Source organism: Suncus etruscus, chromosome 17 (genome assembly GCF_024139225.1).
Source record: "Suncus etruscus isolate mSunEtr1 chromosome 17, mSunEtr1.pri.cur, whole genome shotgun sequence".
Classification (NCBI taxonomy): Eukaryota; Metazoa; Chordata; class Mammalia; order Eulipotyphla; family Soricidae; genus Suncus; species Suncus etruscus.
The window spans coordinates 51,993,618-52,008,455 of NC_064864.1; positions in this window are offsets into that span (position 1 = coordinate 51,993,618).

A 14,838-nucleotide genomic window follows, 5' to 3' on the forward strand; every position below is an offset into this window, starting at 1 on the left:
TCAATTAGAATTGCCCTCCCATGCTTTATTTAATTTGTATAAGGAAAAACTCCATATTCTAGTGAGATTTCAACAAAAGCAACAGAGTTATAAATAGAACATTTATCCCCATATTGTCATATATTTTCACCACAGTATCTGAAACAATTTTTTTGTCACACTTACCTGAGCTCAGAGGTTACTCCTGGCTCTGCACTCAGAAATCACTCCTGTGAAGACCCAAGTGGAGAGCAGATCAAATGAGTCCCCACTTCCCACGTGGGCACCCTAGACCCGCGCCTGCCGCTGGCACCCTGAGCACCATGTCCCAGGGACCCCAAACCCAAGCAGAGAGCAGACTGGGTGAGTCCCCACTTCCCACGTGGGCGCCTTAGACCCGTGCCTGCCGCCAGCACCCCGAGCGCCCCATCTCAGGGACCCCAGACACAAGCGGAGAGCAGACCTGGTGAGTCCCTACTTCTCATGTGGGCGCCCTAGACCCATGCCTGCCGCCAGCACCTCAAGCTCCCTGTCACAGAGAACCCAGACCCAAGTGGAGAGTGAACCACAGACCCAAGTGAAGAGCGGACTGGATGAGTCCCCACTTCCCACGTGGGCGCCCTAGACCAGTGCCTGCCGCCAGCATCCTGCCGCCAGCATCCTGCCGCCAGCATCCCGAGCACCCCATTCCAAAGACCCCAGGCCCCAGCGGAGTGTAGGAGGGGTGAGGAGGACCCTACACCTGACTCACTCTGCACACAGGGACAGGCTAGGACCATTAGACTGGGTGAGATTGGGCTGGCCACCTGGATCTTTGGGTGACCTAGAGAAGCCTACTCCCCTGAGCCCCGGAGTCGACCTGGGACTCGTGAAAAGCTGAGGGTAGCAGGCGGCAGGGTTTGGCTGAGGGAATTTCTCCTGCTGAGGCTCGGAGGCTCCATTGACTCCCAGATAGAGGAGGGAGGACAGAGAGCTAGGCTCAACAGTGCCCAAAACCATTGTGGCCAGGAGTAGAACTGCACTAACTGACAGGAATAAGGAGAAGAAAATTGACAAGACCCACTGAAGGAAGGCTGACCTCCAAATAGCAGAGGAAGGGAGAAAGATCTAGGCTAAACAGTGCCCTCCACCATTGTGGCCAGAAGAGGACCAGCACTAGCTGACAACAAAAGGGCAAAGCAATGGATCAGGCCACATAAAGAGCACAGGAGGAGCCAAACCTCAGTGAGCTCACAGAACAGCCCCTCTAGAACCACCCTCAGGGAGGGGACCCATCCCCATGCCACAGGGGACCAAAGCAGGCTGAATTTAGAAGGCACAGCACTCCAAAGCACACCAATAAATACAAAGAAATATGGGTAAATCAAGGAGAACCCTAATATCTGGAGATATGGAGACAAAGCCTAGCAAGTTTCCAAGTCCACCAAAATGCACAGATCCATGGTAAGGAGACCTAAAAGCAGCCATGAAGAAGTAAATGCAAGAATTGATAAAATAATTAAAGAAACGCTAGCTACCAAGTATAAGATATCTATGGATGAACAAATCAGCCAAATTAAAGAAGAAATTTTAAAGAACATGAGAGATTCCATACAAAAAGAATTGAAGGAATTAAAAGACAAAGTATAAGCAGAAACAGAGAGTTGGAGAAGCACATTGAAGATCTCGAAGGAAAACTGCAAACAAAAAAATGATCAAGAAATCAACAAAGAAATAAAAGGCAAAGCACTGGAAGGAAAAGTCCAGTATCTAATGAACAAGGACAAAAGAAACAATCTAAGAATTGTGGGTATACCAGAAGGGGAAGAAATAGGGAAAGGGAAAGAACAAGTAGTCAGGGAAATAATAGCAGAGAACTTTCCGGAAACTTTCTGGAAAGAAACTTCAGTGCAAATCCAGGAAGTGAAGAGAGTTCCTAATAAAATAGACCTAATAAACCAACAACAAGACATATAGTAATCCAAATGGCAAAAACAAAACAAAACAAAACAAAAAAAAACAAAGAGAAAGATGAACTCATTAAAGCAATAAGGGAGAAAAAACCTCAAGTACAAAGAAAGGGACATAAGAATCAAACCATTATCTCCCATTTGAAATAATTCAAGCAAGAAGACAATGGAAGGACATATTTAAATGACTAAATGAAAGAAATTTCCAACCTAGTGTCCAATACCCAGCAAAACTATCATTCATATGAGAGGGCAGACTAAAAACATTCTCAAACAAGAACAAAATTGAATTATTTGTGCAAAAATAGTCAATCCTAAACGACCTACTGAGAGACAAATTAAACAATCCAAACCCTCGATTGTAACAACAGCTACCCTACACAACACAACTGCACAACAATCCTCTCTCTCAATAATCTCCCTAAATGTAACTGACTAAACTCTTCAATTAAATAAAATATATAAAAAAGACACATAGTAGAGAACTGGGTTAGGAAAAATAAACCGGACTTCTGCTGTATGCAAGAAACACACCTACAGTTACAGGATAAGCACAGGCTTAGAATAAAAGGATGGAAAGTAATTATTCAGGCCAATAAAATCAAAAAAGAGGAGGGACAGCCATTCTTATATCAGACCAAATTGCATTCAACCTCAAGAAAGTGATTAGAGACAAAGACGGTGACTACTTACTGATCAGGGGAACATTAGATCAAGAAGTACTAACCGTGGTCAATATCTATTCACCTAATGTAGAGTCAGCAAAATATGTGAGGCAACTGCTCACAAACCTGGAAAAACACATGAAGGAAAATGTGATAATAGTAGGGGACCTCAATACTCCACTATCACTACTGAACAGATACACCAAACAAAAAAATAGCAAACAAATAAGAGCTCTAAATGAAAAATTAGAAGATTTAGGGCTAGTAGACTTATATAGAACACTCCATCCCCAGAAAGCAGAATACACATTCTTCTCAAGCCCACATGGAACCTTCTCCAGAATAGACCATGTCTTAGGATACAAAGCCAACCTATATAAGACCACAAATGTAAGGATCATTAGAAGTACCCTATTAGATCACTATGCAACAGAGGTCAAAATTGAGTTTAAGAAGAAGCAATGGAGAAAAACTAATACCTGGAGATAATCAACATGCTGCTCAACAACAGCTGGATCAAAGAACAACTCAAGAAAGAAATAAAAATATTCCTTGAGACAAATGATAATAAAGAGACAAATTGTCAACATTTGTGGGACACAGCAAAAGCAGTAATTAGGGGGAAACTCATAGCAATACAGGCCTATGTCAAGAAACAGGAAAATGACAAAATCAATAGTTTAAAGAATCACTTCAAGGATTTGGAACAACAGCAGCAGAGAAATACAACCACAACCAGAAGGCAAGAAATAATAAAAACCAGAGCAGAAATAAACAACATAGAAACTAAAGAAAACAATACAAAAAATCAATGAGAACAGGAGTTGGTTTTTTGAAAAAATAAACAAGATAAACAGACAACTTTCAAACTCACCAAAAAAAAAAAAAAAGAGGAAAAACACCCAAATCAGTACGATCACAAATGAAAGGGAGAGATTACAATAGAACCCCAAGAAATACAACATGTCATAGATCGTACTATGAAAAACTATACTCAGCTAGGCTAGAGAACCCAGTAGAAATTGACAGATTCTTGGAAAAATACCCTCTTCCAAGACTGGAAAAGAAAGAACTAGAAAGCCTCCCTAAACAGACCAATCACCTCAGAGGAAATTGAAAATATAATTAAGTAAACCCTATGAACAAAAGCCCAGGCCCAGATGGATTTACAGGTAAATTCTATCAAACATTCCGAGAAGACTTACTACCACGTTTTTATAGGCTCTTCCAAACCATAAAAAAAAAAAAATGGGAATCCTCCCCAACTCCTTTAATGAGGCTAATATCACACTCATTTTCAAAGATGGCAAAGACAACACCAAGAGAGAAAACTACAGACAAATCTCATTAATGAACATAGATGCAAAGAAACTCAACAAAATCTTAGCAAACCGAATCCAGCACTTCATCAAAAAGATCATATATCATGACCAAGTGGGTTTTATACCAGGAAAGCAAGGTTGGTTCAACATATGCAAATCAATCAACATTATACATCACATCAACAACAAGAAAGAAAAAAACCACATCATCATATCAATTGATGCAGATAAGGTGTTTGACAAAATCAAACACCCTTTCATGTTAAAGACACTCAGCAAAATAGGGTTAGAAGGAACTTTCCTCAAGATAGTTACAGCTATCTATGAAAAGCCTACAGCCAACATTATATTTAATGGTGAGAAACTAGAAGCATTCCCACTAAGGTCAGCAACTAGGCAAGGCTGTCCACTCTCTCCACTCTAATTCAATATAACCTTAGAAGTCCTAGCAATAGCAATCCGACAAGAGAAGGTAATAAAAGGAATTCAAATTGGGAAAGAGAAACTCAAGCTATCTCTATTTGCAGACGATATGATGATATATATCGAAGACCCTAAAGAGTCCACAGTAAAACTCCTAGAAAGAATTAATCAATGCAGCAAAGTGGCTGAATACAAAGTCAATACAAAAAAGACAATAGCGTTTCTATATACAAACAAGAAGTCGAGGAGACAGTTATTAAAAATACTATTCCATTTAACATAGTATCAAAAAATATCAGGTACCTAGGAATCAACCTTACAAGGGAAGTGAAAGACCTATACCAGGGAAACTTTAAAACACTTCAGAAAGAAATTTGAAGAGGATCTAAAGAAATGGAAGAACATCCCATGCTCATGGATAGGTAGAATTAACATAGTCAAAATGACTATGTTTCTCCCATTCAGTGGAGGGCTCTTGTCTCCTGGGCACTATTTCTTTTGAGGTGCAGAAGCTTCTCAGTTTAATATATTCCCATCTGTTAATCTCTGTTATCACTTGCATGGAGAGTGCAGTTTCCTCTTTGGAGATGCCTTCAGTCTCAATGTCCTGGATTGTTTTACCTACAAGTTGTTCTATGTATCTTATGGTTTTGGGTCTGATATGGAGGTCTTTCATTCATTTGAATTTAACCTTCATACATGATGTTAGCTGGGGGCCTAAGTTCAATTTTTTGCAATTGGCTAGCCAGTTGTGTCAACACCACTTGTTGAAGAGGCTTTCTGTGCTCCATTTAGGATTTCTTGCTCCTTTATCAAAAAAATTAGGTGATTGTAAAATTCTCAGAGTATTTAAGCCTATTCCACTGATCTGAGGGCCTGTATTTATTACAATACCATGCTGTTTTAATAACTATTGCTTTGTAGTACAGTTTAAAGTTGGGGAAAGTAATTCTCTCATAGTCTTTTTCCCAATAATTGCTTTAGCCATTCTAGGGTGTTTATTATTCCAAATGAATTTCAAAAGTGCCTGATCCACTTCTTTGAAGAATGTCATGGGTATCTTTAGAGGGATCACATTAAATCTGTACAATCCTCTGGGAAATATTGCCATTTTAATGATGTTAATCCTGTCAATCCATAAGCAGGGTATGTGCTTCCATTTCTGCGTGACCTCTCTTATTTTTTGGAGCAGAGTTGTATAGTTTTCTGTGTATAGGTCTTCACATTTTTAATCAAGTGGTTTCCAAGATATTTGAGTTTGTGTGGCCCTATTGTGAATGGTGTTGTTTTCTTAATGTCCATTTCTTCCTTATTACTATTGGTGTATAAAAAGGCCATTAATTTTTGTGTGTTAATTTTGTAGCCTGCCACCTTGCTATTTGAGTCTATTGTTTCTAGAAGCTTTTTTGTAGAGACTTTAGGGTTTTCTAGGTAGAGTATCTTTTCATCTGCAAACAGCAAGAACTTGACTTTTTCCTTTCCTATCTGGATTCTCTTGATATCTTTTTGTTCCCTGATTGCTATATCAAGTACTTCCAGTGCTATGTTGAGTAGGAGTGGTGAGAGAGGACAGCCTTGTCTTGTGCCAGAATTTAGAGGAAAGGCTTTCATTTTTTCTCCATTGAGGACAATATTTGCCTCTGGCTTGTGGTAGATGGCCTTAGCTATATTGAGAAAGGTTCCTTCCATTCCCATCTTGCTGAGAGTTTTGATCAAGAATGGGTGTTGGACCTTATCAAATGCTTTCTCTGCGTCTATTGTTATGATCATGTGATTTCTCTTTTTCTTGATGTTGATGTTGTGTATTATGTTGATAGATTTATGGATGTTAAACCAGCCTTGCATTCCTGGGATGAAACCTACTTGATCGTTGTGGATGATCCTCTTAATGAGGCATTGAATCCTATTTGCCAGTACTTTGTTGAGGATCTTTGCATCTGTATATATCAGCGATATTGGTCTGTAATTTTCTTTTTTGGTAGCATCTCTGTCTGGTTTGGGTATGAAGGTGATGTTGGCTTCATAAAAGCTATTTGGAAGTGTTCCTGTTTTTTCGATTGCATGAAAGAGTGTTGCCAGGATTGGTATACGTTTCTCTTGAAAGGTTTAAAAGAATTCATTAGTAAATCCATTTGGGCCTGGACTTTTGTTTTTGGGCAGACATTTGATTACTGTTTTAATTTCCTCAATAGTGATGGGCATGTTTTGATATGCTACATCCTCTTCATTCAACCGTGGAAGATTACAAGAGTTCAAAAATATATCCATTTCTTCCAGGTTTTTATTTTAATGGTATAGAGTTTCTCAAACTAGTTTCTGATTACCCTTTGCATCTTTACCATATCAGTAAAGATCTCTTCTTTTTTATTTTTAATACGAGTTATCAATTTTCTCTCTCTCTTTCTTTGTTACATTTGCCAGTGGTCTATCAATCTTGTTTACTTTTTCAAAGAACCAACTTTTGCTTTCTTTGATCTTTTAGATTGTTTATCGGGTTTCCACTTCATTGATTTCTGCTCTCAGCTTTGTTATTTCCTTCTTGCTCCCTATTTTTGGGTTCTTATTTTTTTTTGGGGGGGGCCACACCCATTTGACGCTCAGGGGTTACTCCTGGCTATGCACTCAGAAATCGCCCCTGGCTTGGGGGGACCATATGGGACGCCGGGGGACCGAACCGCAGTCTGTCCTACACTAGCACTTGCAAGGCAGACACCTTACCTCTAGCGCCACCTTCCCGGCCCCTATTTTTGGGTTCTTTTGTGGAGTACTTACTAATTCTATGAGCTGCGTCATTAAGCTATTTAGGTATGTCTCTTCTTCTTTCCTTGCAAAGCTATAAATTTTCCTATCAGTACCGTTTTTGCTGTGCCCCATCGGTTCTGATTGTTTTTGTCTCCATTGTCATTTGTTTTTAGGAAGGTTTTGATTTCCTCTTTGATTTCATCTCAGGACCCACTTGTTATTTAGTATTAGGCTGTTTAACTTCCAGGTATTAAAGTTTTTCTTCTGTGTCCCTTTGTGGTTCACATATAATTTCAGCGCCTTGTGGTCAGTGAAGGTAGCCTGCAAAATTTCTATCCTCTTGTTATTATGGAGGTATGTTTTATGTGCTAGCATGTAGTATATCCTGGAGAATGTCCCATGTACATTAGAGAAGAATGTGTATTCGAGCTTCTGGGGGTGGAGTGTCCTGTATATATTTACAAGGCCTCTTTCTTCCATTTCTCTTTTCAGGTATAATAATATTCTTGTTGGATTTCAGTCTGGTTGACCTGTCAAGTCTTGACAATGCCATGTTGAGGTCTCCCACAACTATTGTGTTGTTATTGATATTATTTTTCAGATTTGTCAACAATGTTATTAAATATATTGCAGGCCCCTCATTCGGTGCATATAAGTTTAGGAGAGTGATTCTTCCCGTTGTACGTATTTTTGATTAATACAAAATATCCATCTTTATCCCTTACAACTTTCTGAAGTATAAAGTTTGCATCATTTGATATTAGTATGGCCACTCCATCTTTTTTATTGGTGTTGTTTGCTTGGATGATTTTCCTCCAGCCTTTTCTTTTGTGTCTATATTTGTTCTGACTATTCAGGTGCGTTTCTTGTAGGGAGCAGAAGGTTGGATTGAGTTTTTTGATCCAGTTAGCCACTCTGTGTCTCTTAACTGGTGCATTTAGTCCATTGACATTGAGAGAAAGAATTGTCCTGGGAGTTAGTGCCATCTTTATATCAAAGTTTGGTGTGTCTGTTGGTTAGTCATGTCTTAAGATAGGCCATTCGGTTTTTGTTTTAAGAATGGTTTTGGGTCTGTAAAGTTTCTGAGCTGTTGTTTGTCTGTGAAACCATGTATTGTTCCTTCAAACCTGAAAGTGAGTTTTGCTGGGTGCAGTATTTTAGGCGAAGCATTCATTTCATTGACATCACATAGTGATGTCCCACCACTGCCTTCTGACCTTGAGTGTTTCCGGTGACAGGTCTGCAGTCAATCTCAAGAATATTCCCTTGAATGTAATTTCTGTTTTCAATCTTGCTGCTTTCAGAATTCTGCCTCTATCTATGGGATTCGTCATTGTGACTAGGATGTGTCTTGGGGTGATTATTCTGGGGTCTATTTTAGTTGGTACTCTTCGGGAAAGCAGAATTTGATTGCATGAATTCATTAGCTCTGGTAGTTTCTCTTTAATGATGTTGTTGACCTTTTATTCTTCCTGGAGATTTTTCTTCCTGGGTCTCTGGGACTCCAATGATTCTTAAGTTGTTTCTGTTGAGTTTATCATAGACTTCTATTTTCATCTGTTTCCACTCTTTGAGTAATTTTTCCATTGTTTGCTTTAATGCTCTTTTCCAATTTTTTCTACTGTATGGAATTTTTATTCTTCTCATCTTCCAGTGTACTAATTCTGTTCTCAGCTGCTGTTAACCCGTGGGAAAGCTCAACCATGTTTTTCTTCAATTCATTTACTGAGTTTTTCAGACCTGTTATTTGACCTGAAATTTCAGTTTGGAGTTTTCTGATTTTTATCTTCATATTCTCTTAATTCTTATTAGTGTTATCTTCTATACTTTCTTTGAGTTCTTTGAACATCTTTCATATTGCGATTCTAAACTCCTTATCTGGAGACTGACTAGTTGGTTGGTCATGTTCAAGTCATCATAGTTGCCATCATCATTCTCTATGTCTGGTGCTGGCCTGCGTTGTTTCCCCATTTTCACACCTGTATTGTGGGTTTTTCTATGTGCTGTGGTTGTAGTCATTGGCTAAATGATGTGCATGGCCGGGAAGTGAATTGGAGCAGCCGTGCTCCTCTAGCTCTACTCTTTCTGGTCTTGTAAACTCAACTCCTGGAATGCTCCAGGGAAGTCGAGCAGTCTGCAGATGGGTTACACACAGGATGAAATCAGGCCAAAAATGGAGCACAGCACAGAAGACAGGCAGTTAGGGGTGCTGACATCTGAGTTCTAGCAGAGTTCAGCAGCTTCCCCTTTCTGGGGGTGTAAGCTCACCTCCAGGGAAGGCTCCAGAAAAGGCGAGCTATTTGCAGATGAGCCATACACAGGAAGAAATCAGGCTGAAAATTTTGCACAGCACAGAAGACAGGCAGATAGGGGTGCAAGCATCTGAGTTCCAGCAGAGTTCAGAGGCTTCCGATTTCTGGGCTTGTAAAGTTAGCCATTTCTTACTCACTTCCTCGCTGGGTAGCTTCAGTATGCACTTTTTGGGGGTTCACTTCCCAGGGCTCTGAGGAGAGCTTGAAGAATTCAGGAAAGACAGAGGAGCACAGGACAGGGCTCTCTTTATGTCCTCAGCTTCCTCAGAAGCTATTTTTATCTATTTTGAGTGTGTGACCTGTTTTCTTCTCTGTCCACCCCCAAATGCACCAACAATATAATGTACAACCATTTCTCCCTGCAAAGGCACACTAAAAAATGGGGAAATCTTACATATATAAAAAAGACCTCTTACCTACTGGGGATAAGAACTCATACTTGTTTACAATACAGGGATATCTCCCACCTTGAAAATATGTCATGTGGACCCAACTTAGACCTCAGGTGATCAGACACCATCTGTCCAGCCTTGAACCCTGGATCCCAGACATACAATCTACACAGTTCTTCACAACAGCTACAGGAAACAAATTCCATCTAGGACATCCTTAATACTGCTGGGCCACCAACAAGTGCCAACTCTAATATGATATCCTGAGAATGAGGAAAATTTGAGCAACTTCACCTAAGAGCAGGTTATCCTACCTCACCAGTTAACAATAAGACAATATCAGAAGAATTGTCACCCTTTGGTTGGTCCAAAAGCCAAGATTGTGATTTACAGATGACTGGCTGCTAGAACCATGACCAGACTGTATATATCTTGGGACCAATAAAAAAGCCCTAGTCTAGGGTTTGAACTATGACCTGCACAACAACCATGTATCCCAGTTTGAAAGGTCTGGCAGAGACAATCGCAACGGAATGGCGCTTCTGGAAACACAATGAAAGACGCTATCCTAGGTGCCATCCTAGGATCAGTGCAAATACCAACACCACCAAACACAGAAGACAGATTAAAATGACACTGAGGGAACAGAACTTCTAGAACCACAAAGAAAGACTTCATCATAAGTCCCACTCCTGGACCTGTGCAGACACTGAGATCTCTAGATACAGAGGTCTGATTTTATCACCCAGTATGCAGCAGAAGTCTTCCAAACACCATGAAAGCACCACTGAGAGAGTAAATGAACCTGAATGGAGTCTATAGTTAATCACATGACAATATACTCCAAGGGTGGAGAATCCCCATATCTCTTAGGCCAAGTGAATTCATTTAAGAATGACCCCAATATTTACTGAGCCAGTGCAGGAGGAGAAAAATAAGCAAAAAGCACAAAATTTTTTTTATTTTTTATATATTATTTTTTTATCTTCATTGTTATTATTATTTTTTTATTTTTATTTTCCTATCTACTTTTTGTCGATTTCTTTGTTTTGGTGTGGTTATTGAAGTTGTTTTCCCCATTTATATTTATTTTTTTCTTTTCTTTTCTTTCTTTATGGGCTCTGCCATGTTTTTTGTCTCAAGACCATGGCTTTTTTTGTGGTGCTTATTGTTATTGTTGGAGTGCTCACTGGATATTTGACACTTCTTTTGGTACTGTTGGGGTATTTCACCTTCTTTTTCTCCTTCATCTCTCAAACTGATGATGAGAACCTCTAGTAGGATTCAGCCTATTTTCGGCATATTAGACTTTTCCCCCAGTTTATTACTTTTCTCTTCTTCAAACAAAACCACATAACTTGAACTATCTAGTCCTGCCTCCCAGTTAGAGGGGGAAATAAGGAAGGCACCAAGACTAAGACTACTGAGTAGTAAGCTAGGTACAGAGGGGGCCACATATTCTAGCAGCCCCGGGGGTGAGGGAGGAGGATATAGGAGATAGGATGAAAACGAAGGTGTTGGGAGGACAAATCGGTGACGGGAATCCCCCTGATTTTATGTAAATATGTACCTAAAATATTGTCAGCAATATGTAAGCCACTATGATTGAAATAAAAATTATATTAAAAATGGATTTATGATTAATCTAGAGTTAATAAATAAGATTTTTATTTTAAAAAGAAAAGAATTTTTTTCTGAACATAATTTTTTTGCTTTTTAACAGATTTATACAGATAATAAGCCTTACAAATGAAATCAATTGATGCATTGATTTGGAATTCCAGTTAAACAGTTGATTCATTCAGTGTTGCTATTTCTCCTATTTATTAGCCCAAAGTGAAATATTATATATAGAATTACTAGTATAATTAATGTAAAAACCGTACTTATTTACAATATTATTTTGAACATTTTAGAATTTAGAAATATACTAATTCTCACATAAACTTTTAAAAAATGTAAATTCTAATACCATTAGATTTCAGAAACATTACCTTGTTGTACAAGTTTTATGATAAAGTTGAAAAGGAAATAAAATATTTTATATTAAAAAATAAAAATCACTCCTGGAAGGCACAGCAGACCATCTGGGATGTCAGGAGTTGAACTTGGGTACACATAGTTGAATGCCTGCAATGCAAACACCCTACCTCTGTGCTATCTCTCTGGCCCAAGTATCTGAAACTTGGGAAGACATGTTGCAAGTATCTCTAAGGAATATTAAAATGCAGTCTTAAGAGATTTTTAAAAGTATCAAACAAAATGCTATATATTAATCAGGAATGGATATCTCCGGTAAATCTCTAAGGAGGCAAAACTCTTCTAGCCCTTTATGACTTATTTATGTGTGCAGTCATTCTACTTTTAAAATAATTTTGATAATCCTGTTCAAATTTTTCATGTTTCAGCAGTATACTTTCTTATTTGAACACCATGTCATTCTGTTGATGGGCCTCCCAAATTGCTAGCCAGGACATTAATTCTTGGGAAGGTGATCACTTTATAGGACACATCCTAGGGCAACTATGTCTTTCTGACCCTGATATTTCTAATAAAATATCCTCATTACATATTTCCATTGCCAATTTAAGATGTGGTTATATGTCTCTTGCAATTTCAGTGTGTGAGTTTTTTTTCTGAATTTACTAGATTCATATTGACATGATAGTGCCTGCTGATTAATCTTCCATATTTGCTTTATGGCAAAGAGAGGTAATAAATTGTTATATCTCAGGGGATTAACATAGTCCTCAGAAAAATGTGACTGTGTTTATTTTGACCAGTTAAAATAATTCCTTTGAGACCATGGGATAGACTCAATAATAGTTTATGGTTCACATGCAGAAACCCGTTTCTAGACTTGTAACTTGTGTGGTTTCTGAGCTCTTACACTGCAGGAACATTCTTTTTGTGTGGGGGAAAGGGGTTGGGTCACACCCAGCAGTGCTCAGGGGTTACTGCTGCCTCTATGCTCATAAATCGCCTTTGTCAGGCTCGGGGAACCAGATGGGATGCCAGGATTCAAACACCATCCTTCTACATGCAAGGCAAAATGTCCTACCTCCATGCTATCTCTCTGGCCCCATTCCAGAAACATTCTTAAACAGTACATTGACTAGTCTTTTCTGAAAAATAAATAAAATTAAAACAAATTTATTTCCGGAACAGTGGTTGATCTACATATATTACTGCTCAAGGAAAAAATAGCTTTTAACCTAAATGATGCTTGAGATTCTTGAAACCTAGCTTTGATTTACTTATCAAGCTACCTTGGACAACTAACTTATCTCTACTCCTCCATTTATATATTTTTATAATATGAAGCTGGTAATAATTTTATTGAAGAATGGAATTTTTTAAAGTCATGAATCTGAAATCATTTCTCATTGTTCCCAGTCATTTTGGTAGAAATATTTTAGTTGATTGGTTCTTTCCTATGCCAACTGCACTCATTCTGTTAACCAACTAAATAATCTGAGATTGAACCATATATATATATATATATATATATATATGTATATATATATTTATGTATATATATTACATATATATGAAAGAAAGAAAGAAAAAGAAAGAAAGAAAGAAAGAAAGAAAGAAAGAAAGAAAGAAAGAAAGAAAGAAAGAAAGAAAGAAAGAAGAAAGAAAGAGAAAGAAAGAAAGAAAGAAAAGAAAGAAAGAAAGAAGAAAGAGAAAAAGAAAGAAAGAAAGAAAGAAAGAAAGAAAGAAAGAAAGAAAGAAAGAAAGAAAGAAAGAAAGAGAAATAGGTAAGACCATGTGAGACTAATGAGGAAAACCTATATACTTGAGGCTAGAGAGAGAAATAGTACAATAAGCAGGGCATTTACCTTACACAGAGCCAATGTGTGTTCAATCCCTCTTTGAATCAAAAGGTCTCTCAAGCCTTCCATGAGTCACCCCTAAGTGCAGAACCAGGAGTAAGCCCTGAACAACTTTGGATAGGTTGCTCAACACTTGACAAAAACACTCTGACAAAAAGAAATAAAAGATATTATATATTTATATATATATATTTATATAATATATATCTTATATATTATATTTTATAATAAAAGATGTTTCAGTGATTTAAATCTTCTTTTAAGATGTAAAAATTGTAATAATCCATAACACAAAGGCATAAAGACATACCAGTACCATAATCACTATTATCAGTAGTCAATTACAGAAACAACAGAAATTAAAGAATCATGATTCAATTATGGATACTTTCCAGATGTTCATGGGCATATCATGCCTTCTGAACAGATCAAACCTGTTTAATTAGAAATAATATAGAACTTTTGATTTTTGAATAAAAATAATATAGTTAAATATAAATGACCTATGACGGCTAACAGTGTAGTTCTTATCAAAGACATTTAAATCCAAATACATGATCACAACAGAATTGTTTAATGTTTAATGGAGCAATAAAGTACAGGCTGAAAATATTAACTTAGAGGTAAGAAACAATGGTGTTTTAAGTATATGTTATTCTAAACCTAACTGCAGTTAAATTGATTTATTTTAATACAATATATAAATTAATCCATAAGTAAGTAACTGGTTGCCTGGTTCTTGACTCAGGTTAAAAATTGTGAATAAATTTTCTTTCAAAGAATAAAATATGTGTGGAATGTAAATCATTATATTTTAATTAATTATTTAATTTCCCCCTTTAAAAGCTGTGTCATGTAATAAAATTGATCTTTCAAGGCTATCAGTAATTTTTTTATTAACTTTATATTTCAAAAGAGTATTTTTTGTTTTTGTTGGGTGTGCCGGCCAGCAGCTTCAGTTTATTCATGGTCATGGAAAGGGTCTGCACCTGAAAAGAAAATGGGTAGGAAAAAGGGGACCACCAAGGATTCTGATTATGGCATCAATTTATTTTTGAAATGCCTTGCCATGACTTATATAGTTTTTACACAAAGGGAGGAGGAGACAATGCAAACATTTGTCAAGCATACATTTGTCATCATTCAGTTCAAAAGGTTTGGCATGTGCCTGTTAATTTAATACAAGTTTCCTGAGGAATATCCTATTATCACACC